This window comes from Micropterus dolomieu, linkage group LG12 (genome assembly GCF_021292245.1).
Source record: "Micropterus dolomieu isolate WLL.071019.BEF.003 ecotype Adirondacks linkage group LG12, ASM2129224v1, whole genome shotgun sequence".
In the NCBI taxonomy this organism is placed as follows: Eukaryota; Metazoa; Chordata; class Actinopteri; order Centrarchiformes; family Centrarchidae; genus Micropterus; species Micropterus dolomieu.
In genome coordinates, this window is record NC_060161.1 from 4,558,347 (window position 1) to 4,571,533 (window position 13,187).

Genomic DNA, 13,187 nt, shown 5'->3' on the forward strand with positions numbered 1-13,187 from the left:
ATGTCTGACATGTGTTAGAAGTGTGTTTGGCAGTGAATGTAACATACGTGTGTTTGGAAACATGACCAGTGACTCTTTCCACTGGCCTCATTCCAGCAGGTGAACCATGTTTAGTCAAATATGAAAAACAAGTCAAGGTGCACAATGATACAAAACGACTACGAGAGATACAAAACAGCGACTACTGAGAGATACAAAACAGCGACTACAGAGATGCATAACAACTACTGAGATACAACTGGCTACAGAGAGATACAAAAAACTAAAGAGATACAAGACAACTATCGAGAGATACAAAACGACTACCGAGAGATACAAAATGACTACAGAGATACAAAACAACTACTTAGATACAACTAGCGATAGAGAGATACAAAAAACTAAAGAGATACAAAACAACTTCCGCGAGATACAAAAAATTAAAGAGATACAAAACGACTACCTAGAGATACAAAATGACTACAGAGATACAACACGACTAAAGACATACAAAACAACTACAGAGAAATACAAAACGACTACAGAGAGATACAAAATGACTACAGAGAGATACAACTAAAGAGATAAAACACGACTAAAGACGTACAAAACAACTACAGAGAGATACAAAACAACTACAGAGAGATACAAAACGACTACAGAGAGACACAAAACGTCTACCGAGAGATACAAAATGACTACAGAGATACAACACGACTAAAGACAGACAAAACAACTACAGAGAAATACAAAATGACTACAGAGAGATACAAAACGACTACCGAGAGATACAAAATGACTACAGAGATACAACACGACTAAAGACAGACAAAACAACTACAGAGAAATACAAAATGACTACAGAGAGATACAAAACGACTACCGAGAGATACAAAATGACTACAGAGATACAACACGACTAAAGACAGACAAAACAACTACAGAGAAATACAAAATGACTACAGAGAGATACAAAACGACTACCGAGAGATACAAAACGACTACGAGAGATACAAAACAGCGACTACTGAGAGATACAAAACAGCGACTACAGAGATACATAAAAACTACTGAGATACAACTGGCTACAGAGAGATACAAAAAACTAAAGAGATACAAGACAACTACAGAGAGATACAAAACGACTACCGAGAGATACAAAAAACTAAAGAGATACAAAACGACTACCGAGAGATACAAAATGACTACAGAGATACAACACAACTAAAGACATACAAAACAACTACAGAGAAATACAAAACGACTACAGAGAGATACAAAATGACTACAGAGAGATACAAAATGACTACAGAGAGATACAAAATGACTACAGAGAGATACAAAACAACTAAAGAGATAAAACACGACTAAAGACGTACAAAACAACTACAGAGAAATACAAAACGACTACAGAGAGATACAAAACAACTACAGAGAAATACAAAACGACTACAGAGAGACACAAAACAACTACAGAGAAATACAAAACGACTACAGAGAATTACAAAATGACTACAGAGAGATACAAAACAACTACAGAGAGATACAAAACAACTACAGAGAAATACAAAACGACTACAGAGAGATACAAAATGACTACAGAGAGATACAAAACAACTACAGAGAGATACAAAACGACTACAGAGAGACACAAAACAACTACAGAGAGATACAAAACGACTACCGAGAAATACAAAACAGCGACCACTGAGAGATACAAAACAACTACTGAGACACAAAACAACTACAGAGATACAAAATGTCTAAAGAGAGATACAAAACAACTAAAGAGATACAAAATGTCCACAGAGATATACAAAATGACTACAGTTATACAAAACAACTAAAGAGATACAAAATGTCTAAAGTGAGATACAAAATGACTAAAGAGATACAAAACGTCTACAGAGAGATACAAAATAACTACAGTTATACAAAACAACTAAAGAGATACAAAATGTCTAAAGTGAGATACAAAATGACTAAAGAGATACAAAACGTCTACAGAGAGATACAAAATGACTACAGTTATACAAAACAACTACAGAGATACAAAATATCTAAAGAGAGATACAAAACAACTAAAGAGATACAAAATGTCCACAGAGATATACAAAATGACTACAATTATACAGAACAACTAAAGAGATACAAAATATCTAAAGAGAGATACAAAACAACTAAAGAGATACAAAACGTCTACAGAGAGATACAAAATGACTACAGGTATACAAAACAACTACAGAGATACAAAATGTCTAAAGTGAGATACAAAATGACTAAAGAGATACAAAACGTTTACAGAGAGATACAAAACGTCTACAGAGAGATACAAAATGACTACAGAGAGATACAAAACGTCTACAGAGAGATACAAAATGACTACAGAGAGATACAAAATGTTTACAGAGAGATACAAAACGTCTACAGAGAGATACAAAATGACTACAGAGAGATACAAAAAAACTTCCACATTTTAGCATTTGTGTTTGATTCAAAAAGACGTGCTGTGTAAATCATGAGTAGTCTGGACGTATCTCCTGCTGTCACACAGTAATTCAGCGTATTTGGAGTTTTTTTCCAGGTGAACCTGCTCAGGTGAGGCTGCTGCAGAGTGCTGATGGTTTCTAAAGATGTAATATGGCGTGTAGCTACTAATCCTTCTTTGATTTCACAGTACAGTAAGTGTTACTATGCAAAAGATAACCTTGAATTTAATATTTATTGACTATTTTGACTGTGTGATATTTATTTTAAAGCTAATATATCATCACTGCTGCGTTCAGTGCTCGTCAGATTATTACTTTAGTTTGTTTTGAGGATGTTTGGAATCACAAGATGTATTTTGAGTGTTGAAGTTGTAGGTTTTTTTGTAATTACTCTGTTAATGTTTGTTGCTGTCCTGAACTGTTAGGGCTTGACTGTTTATTACAGTGATATTTTTCACTACAAGGCCACTTCATGGCTCCGTTCACACTGCAGGCCTTTAGTTTGTTTTAATGACTATTGCAGAATACTACGAAGCCCCTGGAGCCCCAAAAGATGATGTTTTTTCTTTTCTTTTGTCTTGTACAAGCAAGATCAAATACAAATATCATCTTTTGGGACTTGGGGGCTCTATAAGGTACAACTTACATCCCTTAAAGATACAAGGCAACAGAAAAAATGTCCCTTTTTGGGGCCAATTAGTGCCACATAAATAAATGAGGCATTGTTTATCCGTTACTTTTATGAAAAATGTAATTATTTTAGGCTGAGACACAAAATGTACTTTTGTTTAAATGTAATTGATTTGTTGTCCACTTGTTTTCAACAGAAACAAGTAGTGAACACAACAATAATATATAATCATCTTTTAAGTTGAATTGAACGATAAACTTCATAGAAAAGTTCTGTGTTTGCTCTCCACCAGCTCCTGAGGGAAATATCTGGCTCTTTAGCTGCTAAATGCTCCACTATGTTCAATGGTAGCACAGGGAGTAGTCGGGTGGCGTGGCCTATTATAAATAGGCAGGAAGTCTGCATGATGGGTCATGATGGGTCATGTGAGACCAAGTAAATGTTGAGTTGTTTTGATTTTAACTTAAACAGCTTTACTAACTTCCGTCACATCATTTACGTAATGTACTTATTTTTTTCCACACCACGGCATTTTCCTAAACCTAACCAAGTAGTCTTGGTGCCTAAGCCTAACCAAACATTAACCACGTAGATTAAATGACTTACGTAATGTAGTTAAAGTTTCAGTGTGTAAGTTTTAGTGGCATCTAGTGGTGAGATTTGCAAATTGCAACCAACGACTCAGTCACAGTCATCTGTCATCAATAGCGCAGTGTAGCTACAGAGATTTATAAAGAAGACATCACGGCTGAACAACGTTAACCTCCAACCCTCCACTCAGACTTTACTGAGAAGAAGTGAATCCTCCTTCTGAGAGCTGAACTTTGTGTGGAAATAAATGATCGTATTTACAGAAAGAAATTTAAGTTACTTGTTTCTGATTCAATTCAATACTGGCAGTGTGTTTTAAGCAGCACCTAGTGGCCGTTAGAAGAACTGCAGCTCAACAAACTGCAACATAACGATCAATATCAGACCCTTTCTTTGTTCGCTGCAGGGACTTTGAACGATGCCCCGTTAAAGATTAAACAAAATAAATGAAAACATCAGACTTGTAAACACATTCTGTGATCTGAAAGCTGATGTTTCACAGTGTGAACAGAGCCTCAGATACCCTGAATAAATGCTTTGGTGTTTTTCAGATGAACTTAAACGACTTTGAGACAAGTGTCTGTGGGGAAACTGTTAACGTTTCAGGCGTCTCCCTGCAGCTTATCGTGCCTTCGTGCCACTCTGTGATCTGTCTGTCTGACTGGCACACACACACACACTGGGGATGATGTGTGTGCTGGTGTACAGTTTTTACTTTGGATATTTTATACAGTTTGTGTGTTTTTTCAGAGAGTGAATGTGTGCATGCAGAAACACAGTTTGTCACGGCATGAAAAAGAGAACATTAATAAGAGCGACTGAACTGGTTTTGGTGTCAATGAGCTGGAAGTGAAACATTACTGAAGTGCGGCAGCAAGGACGGAAAGAAGCTGAACCAGATTAAGACTCTCCTGGTCGTTAGAGGCTCAGCTTTACTACATTTGTTGAACAGGTTTTAAATATTTGAAGAATACTTGTGTTGCAAGTTGAATAAAGTGAGCATTTCAAACACGTTAAAACATTTGCTGTAAAAGGTTTCTTGTCTTTTAAAGATGCTGCTGTGTCCTGCAGGATCTTCTGTTTGACTTTGGTTTCAAACTTGATCTATTAAACAGATATTTTACCTAAAGGAATCTCTGATCTAAGAGGATTTAGGGTCAGCATGTGACAAACAAATACGTATTTCGGGTTGTTTATAATGTGATTTAAGCCAGAAATCTGAGCTAAAAGGAGGAGTTTGCAGGAAAACATGTCTGAATACTGAATTAAAAGGTCTACAACACAGTATTAGGGAGGAGAATCTTACATTTTGAGAATAAACTCGAAATATTTAGAGAAACAAGTCAATAGAAGCAAAATGGTTATATTATTTCTTGAACAAAGTAAAACTTAACAGGCAAGTTTGTATAAGGCACAGACAGGTCTTTACCTGCCATAAACTACTATTGAAAGTTGTAACTGCAGTATATTATCTATCTATCAGATAGATAGATAGATAGATAGATAGATAGATGCACAGTCAGTCAGAAATGCACATGTAATCCAGTCTAGCCAAACTAATCACATCATACCAAACTTTATTTCTTAACTCTCAGATTGTTCCCCATCACATCAGCTCTAATACTAAAGGTTTATTATTTTACATTTTACATCTGTCACTCTTAGTTGTATATATAGCGAGTTTCCAAGGCTTCATTTCCTTCCACTGCTGCAGAATAACTTGAAGTTGCTGAAAATTGTAGATCTCTGAAATTTACATTGTTTCTCGGCTTTGCTGTCCTAAACTTTGTCTTTACTCTCTCTTGTTATTCTGCAGCAGTGAAACACATAACAGCCTGTTAGTGCACCCTCAGAAGCTTTATTTGTACTATATTATATATTTACATTATATAATATTAATGAAGGCAAACAGAGCAGCTGGTCATCGGTTGATCCTACCGTGAAATAATGAACAAAACTCCTTCATTTAATTGTTCATTTTAGATCTGAAAATGTCTGTTTTGGTGACGTAAACGTTGTTTTTAACTTTTGAACCATTTAAAGTTTTTCACAGGACTTGAACTACTTAAGATTTACACAAAAACTAAAATCATGTGGTGTTCTAAAACCTTCCTCTATCACTTCTTATTTTTCTGAAACTGTGACACACAGATCGGGACCTCAGAGAAATGAGTTTCATGTGAGTGTTGCAACATGCAGGCTTACAGTATGACCTTCATTCCTGTGTACTATTAAGGCTGATTATTATCATTGTTATTACTCTATTATGATGGTTATTATTGTTTTTAGTAGTAAAGTTAGTTTGCATGATGTCCCGTTCATCGACAGCAGAGGGCTCCTGGATCTCTTTTAGATTTGATTTCAAAATAAAAGCCCGCAGGTCGCTCTGCAGAGCTGGACAGCAGACAGTGGTTGGAGACACAGAGGAGGAGAAAAAATAAAGAGCTCTCACTCTGCCTCTGTGACAGGAGACTAAAAGCTAATTTAATTTAATAACTCTCAATGTAAATATTGAGGTATGTACAGTGAGTTACTTTCATGTACATGGTTCTGGCAGCACATCTATGTTGGAAGCTGTGAGATTAAAAAGATTTGGCCTCGTCCATATATTTAAAACTTAATTCATAAATAAACACTGCTTTTTCAGTGAGGAATACATATTAATACACTATTATTATTGAATTATCACCACGAAGAATACAAGAAATACTGAGTTTCATGACGTCTACGAGATGTGTACTGTAACGAGGCTATTCCAGAGCTTTCAACAACATCTGAGAGTCTTCATCTGCTGATCGAGTCAGCTGTAAAACCATAGATACAGGTGAAAACTCTGTTTTTACTATCACAACCCCCCTTGACAGCTTAAACCAGACACAATTTATAAAGCCTTAGTTTATTTTATTATTTAGATTTCTCAATCAGTGAACTGTATGTATTTTCTGCATAGTTAATTTTCCAGAATGAAGGTAGAAAATTTTGGTTCAAAACTTTCTCCACGCTGCCAGGAATAAAAGTCTGGCCGGGAAAATACTGAGTACTTTAGGTTGTTTATTTATCATTAAACAACACAAGGTTGTCTAACAAACAGAAAGTTTTTAGTCCCTTCATGCTAAACACACAGAACTTTAAACAATAGGCTATATACAGTTATTTAAATACATATTTAAGTACATACTACAGTGCATGTATTGAAATTGCATCTGGGTTGAATGTAAACAGCAGCAACAAGAAGATGATAAGGTTCACATTAAAAAAAGTATTTTGGGGAGAATCAGAAAGAGCTTTATTGCCAAGTAGTATTTTATACCTAGAAGGAATTTGCATAGACATAAACACACAGTTGACAAAACTGTAAGATATATAAATAAGGAATAAACAGATGCACGTTATAAAAGAATAACTATGTGTAGGGAAAGAACACTGGAAAAGGTAGATGTTTACATGTGCATTGCTCTTGGTTTGTTTTCTGCCGACACAGTATATTAGAGCGGGAGAGGATTAGAATTTTGTTTTGGTGTATTATTAGTCAGATTTTAGTCTAAAAATACTGGAATCAGTCTATAAAATCTAAACAAATCCCGAGAAAACACGACTACTGGACACACGTCCTCTGTGGTGGCTGCAGTCCTGCACCAGCGTACCTCACAGCTTCATTCCGCAGAACTTCCATTAGAAAATGTCCACTTTTAAACTCGACACCGACTTCAAGATACCTGAAAGGTGATAAAAACGTGCGCATACGTGTGAGTCAACGCCCACACTGTCCGACCGGAAATTCGGCCATTTGTTTTTGAACCACAGAGTGATCCATCGCGTCGGTCACAGGAGATCTCTGTCGGGCTGGTATTCGCTCTCCTCCACCGCAGCGCAGCCAAACCGCAGGGCGAGTGAGCGGAAAGCCGCCGGGAGTAACGCTGCTGCGCTGAGAGTGTTGCAAGGAAAACAGGGAAATTACGACCTTCTTCTGGTGGGAATTTTGGACTTTGGGACATCTAGGATGAAATAGCGTCGAGAGGAGTGTTGCACCCACGGGATAACATAAAGACAGAAAGAATAAAGGTAAGGCAGAATCAAACGAAGATCCCAAAAACTTCATTCCCTGCCTGCAGCTCTGATCCCGACTTTTGTGGGCTGCGTCTAACTGCTGGGTCAGAATGCTTCATGTTTACTATGTCGTGTTTAATTATAATAGCCGTTTTTTAAAAAACTGATCTGTTTGTATTTTTAAAGTAGATTTTCTGGGAGTAACTTAAACGATTAAGTTTATATTATAGTCTTAGAATTAAATTACCAAAAAACAAGCTGGAGTTTGGCGAACAGATTTTTTTTTTTTTGGTGTGTGTGTTAGCGCCAGGAGATAGACGGGTCCTCTCTGGGCTGCTGTCGTGGAAAAAGTTTGCTTCGCTTTTTCTGCTGCAGCACGAAGTTGTGTTTGCTTTTGCTATTTAAAAAAAAATAAAAAAAATCACAGTTTACTAGCAGATACTCCCTCGCAGGTCATATATAAATAAGTGAATTAACACCTCAGCTGCTTGTTTATGGCGGTAATCTGTGCCGCAGAGGAGAGTTTTGTGTTTTCGGTATTTACAGCTTGAGTTAGCCACATTCCTCGGTTAGCTTGACTCCGCCGCATAGTTCACACATCTCCCCTGTAATTATAGTAAAGCTTCAACATTAAACCAGCACGTCTTCAGCCGGAACAATTTAAATTTAATCTGTTTAATGTTAAATAGTCGCACCTATTTTTTTTTTTTCTCTCCACTCAAGTTATTTACGAACGTTTTTAAGTCGTTAGTTACCAACTTTAAGCTAGCAGTCTCTCTGCTAACGTTAGCTTCACCTGTAAATAACGAAGCGTGTGAGAGTTTATTTTATATTTTAATAAAGCTGCTTTTAATCTGTCTGTTAATAAAAGTGTTGTTTTATCACGTTAACTTTTGGCCGTTTACGTCGTTAAAACCCCCGGTGTGTGTTGTTGGTTGGTAAGTTAGCCTCGTCTGCTAACTTTTCCTTCTTGGGGCCAAACTTTAATGTTCAGATTTATTTATTTTTATCGCAGTTGAACAAACAAATGATCTAATAAGTGTTTGGTTTAGTAACCGCAGTGCGTGTCAGCCTCTCCCCGGGTACTTCTCCCTTGTTTATGCCGCCACGGCTTCGTGTTTTCCGGATCAAGACCTTTGCTCGTGTCCCCTCCTCACCGGCCTGAGCTCTCAGGTGAGTGAACAGGCAGGTAAAGAGTCCGGCCACCTTTAGTTCACCTGATGATGACATGATAACTTGATTAACGGATCAGTTACGGGGTTGATGTTTGTTGTGAAATCAAGTTTATTTTTATTTTATTTAGCTCGTTACAGTACTTTTACTTTTACTCGAGTATTTCATGCCACTTTCAGAGGGAGATTTGTACTTTTTACTCCCCTGTTAAATCTGACAGCTTCAGTTACTTCACAAAGTAAAACACACGAAGAGTTTATAAAATATGATATAGATATAGAATTAACTGGCAACATTTTTCATGTAAAAACATTTCATGGTTTCACAAATGTGACGATTTACTTCTTTTTCCTTTTTAATTCTTTAAATTTATTTATAATAACATTGAGGTTTGTACTGTTGGTTGGACAAAACAAAACCTTATGAAGGTGTCACTTTGGGCTTCTCGCTATTTTTACAATTTAAAAAATGCGATAAATGGAGGAAATAATCAGCAGATTGATCCAGAATGAAAAGAATCATCAGCTGCAGTCTGATCAGCAACATCCAGCTTTACGTTAACGAGGAAGAAGAGTACATTAATATATAATATATAACAGGCACAGGACATAGACTTTCCTAATTATACTGACATACTTCAGCAACATTTTCAGTGCAGGATTTTACTTGAGTGTTTTTAAAGTGTGATATTAGTACTTTTACTGAAGTAAATCATCTGAAAACACTTGTCACCACTGACTCTCTCCAAAACCCAAATATATAAATTCAGTTTACACTGACGCAGCAGATTAGAGCTGCAGCATTTTGAGAGTAATTTGATTCCAGCTTCTTAAATATTTTCTTTCTTTTAGTTTCCTCCTCTGTGACAGTAAACTGAATATGTTTTGGTTGTGGACAGAAGAAGTCATTTGAGGACGTCCTATTGGGCTTTGGGAAACACTGAGTGATATTTTTAACCATTTCACAGATCAAGCAGCTTATCGGTTAATTGTGAAAATGATCGACAGATTAATCGATAATGAAAATAATAGTTGCAGCTGTGGTACAGATGTGTTTTTCCAGTGTTAGTCTGGGCAGCCAGAAGCAATGCTGTTTATATTTAAAGAACTGCGTTATCTAAAACTAATCAATAAATTGACTGATCATTTCAGCCCCTACATACTGCGTCTGAACGGGCGTTATGTGACACAGCAGCTCAGGATCTCGGCTTTAAAGCTTTTTTTATGTTGATTATTTATCACATAAACAAGAAACAAACATCAGCTTGTGTCAGAAATGTGATGTGACTTGTTTTAAAGCCTGAAAGGGTTTTTGACCATGTTCGTTTAGGGATGATGTCATCCCAAACATACCGGTACTACAGAAACGAGCAGCAGCATCACGTGACGTCTTGTTTGGTTGTTGTGTGAACTCTGTCACAGACTGTACCTGTAATGTCAGCGGCGTGAGGATGTATCGGGTTAAACAGAAAAGCTCTTTCACTAGTTTTAAATGTTGTTTTCTCGTGATAAATAAGCAGCTGAACGAATGTGACCTCTGCGTTGTGTCGTCCAGCTCTCATGACTGAAGCTCCTTTATTTCTTTTTAATATAAACCAGGAGTCCGCTCATTAACTGATTCTGTTTGGGAACCAAACGGTCCCGATTAGCAGCTTCAGTTTCCAGGGAAAAACTGCTGAAAGCACCAAGTAATCAATAGGTGAACAGATTTATCAGCTGTAAGTCTCATAACTCTCTCTCTGTCTTCAGGTCAGCACAGTTTAACCCTTTGAACTCTGGTTATACAAAGAAAGTGACTACATTGGTATTTTTGCTTACTGGGATGTCATTTCTTGGAGTATCTTCAAATGCTTCATATCTATAAAATCTGTACAACCTAAGCTAAAAGCTTATGTAAGTCTATAAACTATTATTACTGATAAAAGTATTGAAATTGTGTTATTTTAAAAGAAAAAAAAACATATAACATTTAATAGATCCAAAAGATTTCTAAATGTAGAAAGATGAACAAAATATTTATCAACGCTCCTCAAGTTATTTGTACGTTTGTTGTTTTTTTTTGTTTAGATATGCTCATTTTTAGTGCAAAGACGTTTTGCTCCAGCGCTTTATGTCCACTCGTGCCAGTCATCCTGTCAGCTCCTCCTACGTTATGCCGAAGCTCAGTTATGTTACGATGACCCGAATGACATGAGAATAAATGCTCCAGCTACAGTTTTTTTATTTCAGCTCAGATTTAAACAGGATCATGCAAACAACGGCGCCGGCCTCGGCCAGCTCGTTTCCGCTCGCTGGGAAGTCTGTTACTGAAATGAGGATGATCGTTTCATCATTTAAATGTCTGCGGTCTTCGGCTTCCACAACAACTCGTTCTTATATCAAGTGTGATTGCTGATACTTTGCATTGTGTGAGCGCTCAAATCAAGCGCTCCCTGTTCACGGTGTCATGTTACTGCATTTTCCATCACGATGAACCCTTTTTGTTTGGCTGCACAGTCACTGTTGAGTCCAGCTTTATTATTATTATTATTTTATATATAAAAAAAGCCAGAAGTTGAGTTCAGTTTCATAAATCAGGGTTTTTTTGTTCAAGTTTATTAACAATTAATTACAATTGCAATTATAATGTGAAACCCAGCTTTAGAAGTAAAGACCCAGGTATCTGCACACTCAGCATTAAACTACTCTTAAAGCTTTATAAAACATTGTTACCCATCAGTCATCACTGTGATGCGAGACAACACTCCTCTGAAAAAGGGGAAGTCATCAGCTTATTTTTTTACCCATGACAGTTCTTTATAAAGTGACAGCATTTCATGAAATAGGTGGTTTCCTTACTTCCTGTTTTTGCTGCTGTCTCGGAGCAGGAGTGTGAAACTCTAAATTTGCCGTCCTCTGCTCTATTTAGAGATTAAAAGTCATATTTTGTATACAGGATGGTTGTGTGTGAAGGAGACCTCCTTTGCATGCAGCAACAGAACATTTTATTTGCATGAAACAGTAACAGAGTCCCACAGCCAGGTAGCAAGCAGCACAACAACAAACAATTTATCTACAGTCACAGGACCTGTCGGACGCCTCGGCTCTTTGAACGTACGCATGCGTTTGCTAATTCAGTTCTGCAGGCGAGAATCTGGGGCTGCAACTACAGATGTGATCTAATCCCAGAGAAATCTGTATCTGTGTTCACAACAGCAGATAAATGACCGTTTAGAAAAGAACAGGAGAGACGGACCAATCAGTCGCGTTGTCGTTGAATGTCTTGTCCATCGGAGGGCGCTCTGCAGCTCCCGTGTCTTTTGTACTATCTATAACAGACTGGGAGTCGTTCCAAAGTCAGCAGCATCGTGTTTCTGCTTAGCGTGACTGATGAGAGTCAGTCAGGAAGCCAAACGCGAGCGTCTGCGTCATCGTTTTCACCTGCGATACCCCTGAGTTTAAAACCAAAACGGTGCTCAGCGGCGTTTTCCAGCTTCTCTGTTTCAGTCTGGACGGAGGCGTAAACGTAGCAGAAGGTGTGCGTTTTTAAAACGAACACGCAGTCGTGTGGACGGAGCCTTAATGGCCGCCATGAAGGGGAGGAAGGATCCCAGCGGGCAGAACCTGTTTGACCTGGCTGTTACACATGTCCAAACAGCAGCAAGGTCACATTCCAGCTGAAACAAAAATGCATTTTAAAAAGAGATGGCGACGACGCGAACGGGTCCAGAAGGACGTCTCCTTTCCTGCTGTTCAGTGGTAGAATTATACATTTGACCTCAAACTGTTTGTGTCTTTGAACCTTCAGTTTACAAAGAGTCGCTCTGCACGCCTGTATTCATGCAGTCAGTCGACTTCCCTCCCCGTGAGGGGGAGATATCAGTAGGGGTAAGGTGGTGTTAGAAATTAAAAATCTAGCATTATCCGTATGTCAGACAGCTGTACATTCCTCAGCCGAGCTCAGGAGCTCCGTTACCAAAATAACAGACTGACAGTGGGCGAGAGAGCTGGGCCACAACAAGAGAGAGAGAGAGAGAGCGAGAAAGGAGATGGCTGCTGAGGAGGTGGCGTTTCAGGAGAAGAAGAACGATTATATTCATTATCAGTTAATCACACAGATGACACATTCTCAAAGCCGAAGGCAACGTCTTCAGATGTCCTAAAGATCTTCAGATCTATGGAAACGTTACCTGAAGAACGACCAGGGATGCACGATATTGTTAAAGCTCATTTTGGCCGATAACGTTATTTTTTTTTTATTTCCCTGAAGGGAACACTAAGTCTCTCCTGTACAACTTA

At 37.8% G+C, this 13,187-nt stretch overlaps 1 protein-coding gene across 5 annotated transcripts in view; it reads left to right on the forward strand.

Moving 5' to 3' along the window:
• Positions 1-7,463: 7,463 nt before the first annotated feature.
• Positions 7,464-13,187, forward strand: part of LOC123980102 (bone morphogenetic protein receptor type-1A-like) — a 60,374-nt gene continuing 54,650 nt past the window's right edge. For 2 of the 5 annotated variants that reach the window (XM_046064329.1, XM_046064328.1), the window contains exon 1: positions 7,464-7,752. The gene's annotated coding sequence lies outside the window, so the exon portion shown is untranslated. Of the gene's footprint in view, positions 7,753-8,886; positions 8,911-13,187 lie in introns of those variants that run through there. The other 3 variants (XM_046064332.1, XM_046064331.1, XM_046064330.1) reach the window with 3 other exon arrangements.